A 10,050-nucleotide genomic window follows, 5' to 3' on the forward strand; every position below is an offset into this window, starting at 1 on the left:
CTGTTCCACTAACCAGATAGTGTGTGCATAACCTCCCTCCCTTCCCTCTTTGTCTTCCTTGGACTTCGGCGCATTTTGTATTGGTGCCTCCTGAAGCTGTTGCACATGACCAATGAAGACAATTTCCCCCCTCCCCCCCCCTTTTCAAAGGTGGGGAAAAGCTAAGAACTTTTTTTACAGACTTCTTCCTGTAACTTGCTTGGGCTAAACTACAAGAAAAGCTGCATTTCTGCTGTAAGAATTCACCTTTCACAAAAATAAATTTACTTTCATTTTGATGACAGTGCTTTTTTAAGGGCCCCAGCATTTCAAAAGCATTGAGGAATCCAGTGCTGTTGTAAATAGTTTCTGTTATCCTTGGAGACAGCACAGTGGGCGGTGCCTGAGTGCTGTAGCTAAGGGCAGTGAATGGTCAATTCATCATGAATTTTCTGGTGAGTAGCATCTATCTGCTCCCTGTGGAGTGCTCCGATGCAACCAGATAGCTCAGAGGGAATATTGGTCTGATGCACAAACTCTTCTTGTGCTGTGTTCTGCAAAGGAGGTGTCTGCTGTACAGATTCTTATGTAGGAAGGGGAGGAATGCAGACCTCCAGGAAGATGGTTGCCTTTGTTTTCAGAGTTGCATTGCAAGGTTGTAATTCTCTTCTCCAAGTCAAAACAGTGGATGAGCATTTGCCTTTTATTCAGTTGTAAGTTGCCAACATGCTGCTGAAATGTGCTCCCATTTCTTGAGTTGAATAGGGTTCACCAGTGCTGCTCCGTGAAAGTGCTGGCTGATTCAGGTGTTGCTTGTGTTCTTCAGAGATGACTGAAAAGCAGTTATACCTGCATGTCAGCTTTGTATTGTGGTTGAAATGTCTGTTGCCTTTTGAAATTGCGCCTAGGAGATGTTTTGTAGATTCCTACTCATTCTGACTATGGTAATTCCAGTGCCAGGTAATCTCGTGTCTTTATTCAAATGAGCTCTTCATGGTAAAAGCTGGAAGATCTATAAGGGCAGAATTCTCCGGAGCTCTGCTGTATCTATCACGGTGCAGCATAAGCAGAGTTTCGGCCTTCCCTACTCTTGAATAGCAAGCAGTTCACATTGTCATTATTCATGTGTTCTCAGCCATCTGTAGATCACAGCAAACATCTAGGCCTCTGAATGAATACTGCTTCAGGTCTATTGTGTTGCTCGAAGCTCTTGTCATTGCTGCTAAAACTGATAATAAATCATCTATGTCTAGGCTTAGCACTATTAACTGTCCTTTAGTCAACATAATTTGCATTTCTATCTCAAACTTTTGTAGGTGTGATGCTCAGCAGCATAAATTTAAGTATACAGATCTCTGGCGTTCAGTTACTTTTGCAATCCTAAGTAACATCAAAGTGAAAATCCCTTTATTTTGCTAATAATCAACTTGTCCTGCTTTGAATATTACAAATGAAAGATCTTTAATTTTCTAGTTTATATTTTTAATATATCCTCTCAGTATATAATCACAGCTTTCTGATCAGTGCCCAAAGAACTACAAGGTCTCACAATTTCATTGCCTTCTTTTGCACAGAACAAGTTGTGGGAAGTCCACGGTAGCAGTTTAGTCAAATATCTGGATAACTGTAGCATGTTTTGAAACAAATCCACAACAGAATGCTCTGAATAGTAATAATTTCTTCTATGTTAGTTATGCATCTGAAAAGGACGGAGAAGAATAGGAGGCAGTGCACACCTTGCTGCAAAAATTTTACTGAAAAGATTCATGAAGTGTCTGATGAAATATTAACAAGGTGCAAAAGGAAGTTCTGTCTTAAAATTGGAGGCTAAACTTCTGGTTTTGTAGTTACATGCTTATTGGTTTAAACCCAACTGAAATATTTCTTTAGTCTAATATTCCAGCAAAATCCACTTTTTTTTAAAGTAAATTTCTTTATTGTAATTGTAATCTTATTTTAATGTTAGTCTAATTTAGGTCTGAAGACAAAATCAGCAAGAAAATAATTTAAACTCTGCTTCTTTTCCCATATAGTTTTCATGTTGCTCTTTTGCATCTCGTTAGCACTAGTTGGATGAAGTCAGTGCAAAGTTCTCATTCAAGTAAATGAAGTGTTATATTCTCCCATAATATCTAATTGTAGCTCAGAATAAGACATTCTAAATAGATGTGAAGTTCTGCGTAAGGCTATGTCATCACTTCAGGTCCCAATGTACTTCGAGAGGAGGATAAAAATGAAAGAGAGATGTTCACCTCAGCTATTTGTCGAACCTCCTATACAACTGGGGGTGTTCTTTGTGCTTCTCTTTATTCCTCCCTTCCACAGGTCTCCTCTCACTCTCTAAAACAAAATTCTCTTCAGTCCTTGGTTGGCATTTATCTATTGCTCTTTGCACAGCTGGGGCTGAGATGTGAGCTCTCAATAGCTGCAATTGAGTTTTCATCCTGCAGCTGACTAGTTTCTCAGCATGGAAGAGCCTGATTATGCTCTGAATACTTCCCTAACAATCTCCACGTGGAATATTATTCAAAATTAAAATGCATTTTGAAAATAGAATTAATTATGTGCCAAGAGCAAATACAGATAAAAATAAATAAAACTATTAAGCTTTTTGTGAGACTTGGCAAACCTCTGCTTCTTTGAGAGGAAGTTGCTGCAGTCGGTATGTGAGTCCTACTTTGCTATAGGAAGTTGTACAGCACACTTCAGAGTTTGTGCCAATGGTGGGAATATCCATAAGCCAAGAAGATACTTCACAATTTGCTCCAAACACACCTACAGTTGTTAATTACTTATTGGCTACCATTTCACTTCAAGGTTATCTTTAGACCCTCTGAGCTGTTAATGTTATATTCAGTTGTAATCATGCATTCTCCTTGTGTGAAATTCTAGTTTGGCTGATGATAAATGTCCTCTAAATTTGGAAGAGCTTCTGTGGATCCTAATTGTTGTTGGATCAACACAGTCACTGCTACCTAACATTCAGAATATACCTGGTTCTTGAAACAGGCTTTGACATCTGGTCTTCTAATTCTGTGCTTCTTGGATCTCTAATACTCATTCTTCCCTACAGCCATACAGGCAATGCGTTTCTTTAGTTGAAACAAGCAAACCAAATTTATCTCAACTCTAGAAGTTAGGACTCATAAAATACTGCTCTCTTTACCTGAACTTACGTACCTTTAGGCTTGTGGCAAGTTATGGCTCCATGATATCTTGTTAATTGCATGGGCAAAGGTTATTCAGGTATTATAAACATTTTTAAGAGCAGTTGATCTTGACAGAGAAAGAAGGAATAGCATCTTGTACAACAGGGACTACTAGATAGCAGCTTGCGATTCAGATGTTCCACATGTAAAATATTATCTTCCAGGAAAACTAAATCAACAAGTCAAAGACTACTAATTGCACCTTGTGTGGCTGATAGTTATCTCCTCTACTGAGTTGACTATTGAAATTGGATAACATATTTCTAAAGAGTGGGAAAAAGATTTCCAAGTAAATTGTTGTGACTGTATTGTTTCAAGGTGAATCAAGATGGTCTAATTGGGTGTTACGTTGAACTATTACCGTATTTCTGTCTTCAGATCAGACAGTGAGCTTCATCAGGTACTATCAAGGGAAGAGGAATCTTAACTGCTGGATCCGTGCAGGCCGAGTGTGTCATTCCGTGCTGTATATTGTGCAAAGAAAGCACTTTGCATTTGTCAGAGTTTCTGGTTGTCTGGGAAATTGTCTCTGAAAACAGAAATGCTAATGGTAATGACTGTTGTTCCCCAGCTTCTCTAGTCATTAGGCTGCAAACAGTTTTGCAGTATGTGTTATTGTTCCTGCAGACCAAAGATTTCTGGTGGGGAGTGCAAAGCAAAGGGTTTCTGGAGGAGAATCCTCAGTGGTGTTTGCATGGTTGAGAATGGTTCTCCAACTTCAACGGTGAGTTATGGTCAGTTGTGAAGGCTACATCTTTTTGGCTTATCAAGGCACATTTTTTCCCTCCAATATATTTTGTAAGTAAAATTCTTATCCTAGTTCCAATGTATGTTTTGGTTAATGATATATCTTTTATTTGACCTTTACAAATGTCACGGTTTTATGATTTTTAGTTACTGATATTTTACATCATAACATCACGTGATGCACTGGGAGTTAAAGTGTAATCTTGTATTTGTTCAGGGTATGCTCCCCAGAACAGCATTTTTCTAGCCTGTGACCTTGATTATGTTATCTCTTTCCATTACCAACAAAATAAATAACTTTGTGTTAAAGGCCCTCTATAGGTTTACTCTGATTTGGTACCTTTTTTCCCCCATCAAATTTTGATTTATACTTCTGGTCAATTTCTGTTTCAAATTAAGCATGCCATTACTTTTTATTTTTGTAGAGCAATTTCCTATAAACATCTTCACAACTTCAATCCCTCTGAACACTTTCATAAAAGTTTATAAGGTCCTGATGCTTCTGAATCTTAAGCTCAGGCAATTTTCCTGTTGCCCTGCTTTTTGTCACCCACTCTTTCTGTACTGTTTTCTGTATTCTTAGGTAAAAAGTTCTGTTGTGTAGGAACCAGTGTTTGGTTTTCTTTTTGTACAGCACCTTTTGTAGTCAGATACTTACCCTCAGTTGGGCAGCCAAGTAACCTGGATATATCAGTATTCACTTCTAGGGTGTCCTTTCTGTGCTCCCTAACCTTGTTGAAGTTGGATAATTCTTTTAGTTCCTCAGTTACTTCTATAAGTAGTAGCATGAAAGAGCTCTAGGTGTGTGAAGACTTTTTTTTTTTTTTCCATACACATAACTTGCAGGGAAAAATATTAATTCATACAAGTGTTACCAGCTTCACTACAGATGAACTAGAGTATCTCCTGTTATTTCTGTAGACTTAATAAATTAAATCCACTGGATATTTGACATAATACTTTTAAATGTGAATGCAATTTTCCAAATAATTTAGGTTTTAATGTCTTATAACACTACCTTTCAATTCTACTTCTCACATCAGTGGTGCTTTTCTATTTCTTAAAATAATATGGGATCTGATGTAAAATTCTTATCAGTTGTGCCACACACGTTTTTGATGTTCACTCAGATATCTGAAGGCTGTTTTGAAAGTGATGATTCCTATGCTTCTTTGCTTCAGTTTTAATTAAAAATCCTGATTTTTCTTGGAAATCAGCTGCTAGAAAATGTGGTGAAAGGATCTGTGTCGATGGCTCTATCAGTCTGGATGGTGTCCGAGGATTCATTACGTTATGAGTGTGCTGATCAGTCTGTGGCTGGAGGAAAGTCGTCGGCCCATTCTGAGATGATACTTAAAATATGATTAAAGGAGGGCAGTTTTCAAACTTTGCACAGAATTTTTTTTAATTAATTTTTTTTTTTTTTTTTTTTTTTTTTTAAACTGATCTCATCTTCCACCTGGACAAATTGCTATGAAATGCACATCTAAAGTGCCTCTAGTGAGGAAACCCACTGAAATGTGCATCACTCTTTAACTAGGATTTTTAGAAAACAACTTTCCTGAGAGAAAGGAGACCAAAAAGTGACATGTAGCAACAATAAGCAAAGGAAACTGCGCATTAGGGTATACTTTAAATTTGCAACAGCAAAAGGCAAGCCCCACAAAATGATGAGATAACATGGGGGAGGATAAGATTAATCAGTGAAATATTTATTTGCTGTTTAAGGTTAATCTCAGGTGAGAATGAGTCTGTTGTAAAGCCTTGTTCAATTTTAATATGGAAATGTCTCCTGGCATATATACTAAACACCCTACAAATTGTGATATTGATCTGATCCTCATTTAATGAGAGACCCTTTGCAAAATTCCAGTCTGGGTTTGAATAGTGAATAGCTGCAGTAGAGTGGATCATTCAAACATCAAGGTTTGAGATAGAAGTCACCAGGATTATGGCTTTTTTCTTTATTATTTCAATGCAGGATTGCTTTCTCCGGAGCAAAAGACCAAAAGTGTGAGGTATGATTAAAAATTGTGGAGAATGCTATTTGAAGTCTAGTCTTGCTCCCTGTTGACACACTTTTCATGTATCTGTTTTTTCCATGGTTGACCAGAATGAGCAATACCCATCTTTAGTCTTTACACAGTACATTTCCCATGCCAGATTGCACAAAGCGACCTTTCTAGTGGCCAGCCTGTGCCTCTTTCTCCTTCATGCAGTTTGCTACATCCAGTCCCACAATAAGGAACTGTGAGTTGCTTGCATTCATTACTCATTGCTACCAAGATTAGATAGCAAACAGAATGGTCTTGCTACAGCCACATGCTTAGATAAATAAAAAATTCTATTTGTTTTCATGAGACAGTAGCAAAAACTTAACCAGGAGGTATCAGTCCTTTTTCCTTACAGATAATTATTACGGCAAGTTTTTCTTTTCATTTATGCTGATGGCAATCTTTGTTAGGCATAAAGTAAAGTAATATATAGTTTCACTGAAGGAGATGCTGATATTGAGTGGTTTTCTATAGAGCTATTTGTGGCCTGAGTCTGAATCTTGCAGTTCTACTCTCTAACTTATTTCCCGTCTGGCTCAGAGAGAATTATGTTTTTACAGGACTTCAAAGCCTCCTAATTAAACTGGAGAAGAATTTCCACCTGTCATAAGCTCCACTGGTTTATGAAATGTTTGAGCTGAAAGACAGCTACACCACTTCAACCCTTTCATGAAACAACTCATACAACTGGTGGTAATGAGACTGTGTTAAACCTGCTTCCAAGCCATAGGGACTTGTGCCTTGAGAACCATTTTCTGAGCTTGGAATCACCACAACTTCTGCTGAAAAGAAACAAGGTCTGAAAGATGGGCTCTGGTCTGCTTAAGCCTACCCTCACTTAATGCCTCTCAAGTTTCAGACAGCAATCATGACTACTTACTTTCTGCTCTTGCTGCTTAGTCCTTTAAGCTGTTAATTAGGTGCCTTCTTAGTGATCCTGAGAGCTCCTTGGGTGTTCTCCCTTTTCAGGGTTTGATAAAATTCATTGTACGTACCCAAGAATTGTGCAGCCTTGGCTTTTAGTAACAACTCAATAGGCTCTCAAGCTATTACTGTCTTCAAGAAACATATCTCCAAAACTCTGACAGAGGCTGCTGTGGATGGGAGCGTTTTGCACTGCTTTTCTTGAAAATGAAGCGTTGTGTGGTCCAACAGGCAATAGCCACAGACAGAACAGGTGAGATAGAAATTGTGTTGCAGGGAGTGGTCTGTAAGTTTAATCTTGTTTGGCTCTGGATGTTTACTTTCCAGTTCTATTGCCACACTTCAGAAATGTGAAGAAGAACCTGAAAACGTGGTGTGCAGAAGACAATACAGAAAATTGCATGCCTTTAAGAACTCAGTTCTGTAATAGGGTGAATCTACCTTCTCCGCTTAAAAGTAGAGAAGACAGATGAATGAGCATGAGCTGTACTTTCAAGGTGAGAAGATATTAAATAACTGCTGAGGTTGGTGATTGGATTTTTATTCCTCATGTAACCAAATATCAATAATCTTCTCCTTTCTGTACAGGCTTACCACATGTAGCAGTCTGAGGGGGATCTGCGGAGTTTGTCTTGAGAAAATATCACTGTTTTGGCACTGTTCCAGCTCCCAGATGCTGAACATCTTGCTGCTGACCACAGTGAGTATAAGATATGATTCTGTGAACGCGTGCAATTCCCTGTATAGCTAACCACTGCAAGGACTACAGACGAACATTTCCTTCTGGTAGCTCTTTCACTTTAGCAGCCTCTTAAGGAACATTTTACATTGCAAGTTGCACACTAAATCAGTTGCTTTGATCTCACACAGGGTGCTGAATTAACATGATGCAACCCAGAGATGCAAAGGGATTTCTTTCATTAACAGTGCTGTGATGCTAGTGAGAACAGAAGATGTGTTTCCTAGACAACCACCATCACTCTGTAAGTGAAAGAAAGTAGGAGGGCTGGAAAGGGAGTTTGTGAAGAGTAGAGATCAATTTAGGAAAGGGTCTGAATAGCTCCATTTAGGCTCTTTTTCAAAATGTAAAACATAACACTTTATAAAACTCTTCATGGAGACCTGCAATATGGCCAGAGAAACAGCTTTGATGGTCTCAGAAATTAAAAAAAAAAGCTACTACAAAGAAATGCAGTTTAAAACAGATGCATCATCTTCTGCGAGTGCTGCGAAATGTCTTAAAGGCACAATCATTATCTGGCTGTTTTCCCCTTTTTTCTTTATTTTGTTTTGACTAGTTAGCTTTCATGTGGGTTGGTGGGTTGAACTGCCTCTTGGAGAGTCCTGGCAGCTGAAGGCTGACACAAATTGAGCAGTACGGTGGGAGAAGAAAGGGGAGAGTTGGGCTTGCTCAAAATCCAACAACACCTCTTTCACTAATCTGATACCAGGAGCTTTAAATACTATCATTTATCAAAGGACTTTATAACCTTTTACAATTAATACTAATGGAAATTAATTACCAGGGAAAAGGAAGTGTTCTACTGTCATCATTTGGAAAATTGTGGAGCAATTTATCATGAAAACTATTTACTGGCATGTGAAGAACGGAAGTTTGTTTGTAAACATCAAGCGTGCACCTATCAAGAGTAAATTGTGCTGGACCAACCTGGATTGACTGCTATGTGAAGTGATGCCATTGCACACAAAGGTGAGGAATGGATGATCACTGTGACTTGAGACTGTCCTGAAAGTCTGTCTCATTTCAGGAGAATACAAAAGAGACAAATGTGATTTCTCCTATGTGATCTTTTATCTTACCAAAGACAGAGAAAGTAAGACACAGTGTCTACCTAATAACTGTATATCAATATGATCAGTTAAATTGTGTCTTTCTTATCTGTGTCATGGGTAAAGTAAACATCCCAGATGCAAAGTTAATGGGTTGTATGTAGAAGATGCATACAGTTGAGAAATGCAACTTTGTTTGCTAAGAAAATTTATGAGGTGACCTCTTCCTGAGTCTGGTTTGTGTGACTATTGCATTTCCCTATCAAAAGGACCCTCGAAGGACAGAGCAGAGAGCCAGGTCCAGTCCCTTTGAGTTGAGGAAGGGCACATGTTTACCACAAATGCCTTTCATGTTACTACCAGATGAGATCATGAGATAACATTTATTGGCTTCCCATACACATAGATGTTACTATTGTGGCAATGAGTAGAGGTGGTCTTGGTTGCAACTGAAAGGGAACTTTTTAATTAGTCAAGAGATTCAGGGGAACCCACAAATATGTTCATGTTCTGTTCTGTCCTGTGGTCACCATTAAGAATTTCTTGCTGGGCAGAATAAAGCCTTCAGGGAAGGTATTTATGAGCATGCTGCAGTGGTAGAGTAAAAGGGAATATGAAATTCATTCACAGGCCCTTCTATTTTGGCAATATATATATATATCTTCAAAATAGGAAGTAATATAATGCTGAGATTTCTGATGTTAAGTGAAAGAAAGGGTGCTGACTTGTACAGCAGTGTATGGCTGAACTGTGCTTCTTCCTGAGTAGAGCGTCTGATTTCCTGCTGACATAACCTTTCCTCAGAAGATGACAGAAAAAAATTATTATCAGCTGTTACAACGGTGGTAGCTGGGGTGAAAAAAGCCTTTTCTGTTCTAGGTAATTAGGTGGGAACTTGTCTACCTGCACAGACCTATGAAGAAGGGAATTCAGGAAGCTGAGTTTGCCTGCAGGAGGGAGGGAGGGGGCTGTCAGCAGTCTGAGATCAATATGAGCTTAAATGAAACATTTCAAACCACGCTGGCATTGACTATTAAAGTGACATTTCCTGCTGCTGGAAACCACATTGTAATATAAATTACTTTTCTGTTTGTTTCCTTGACAAGACTTTTAAGAAAATTGGATATCCTGCATTGGCGATACTACAGCAGAAGTTTCATATTTAGATCAAAGCCTGTTCAGACCAGGTTTAGGTGGCCCTCCCACTAACTGGAGAGATAGGGATGGATAGGATCAAGCTTTTGGGGCTCTATACTTTTATTTGTTCTGTGCAGTGTTGTGATAGCGGCATTCTGAGATGAGGAGCTAGGGGAAGCTGAGTTTCATTCTGTGGCCAAGACAAGCTG

This window comes from Excalfactoria chinensis, chromosome 5 (genome assembly GCF_039878825.1).
Source record: "Excalfactoria chinensis isolate bCotChi1 chromosome 5, bCotChi1.hap2, whole genome shotgun sequence".
In the NCBI taxonomy this organism is placed as follows: Eukaryota; Metazoa; Chordata; class Aves; order Galliformes; family Phasianidae; genus Excalfactoria; species Excalfactoria chinensis.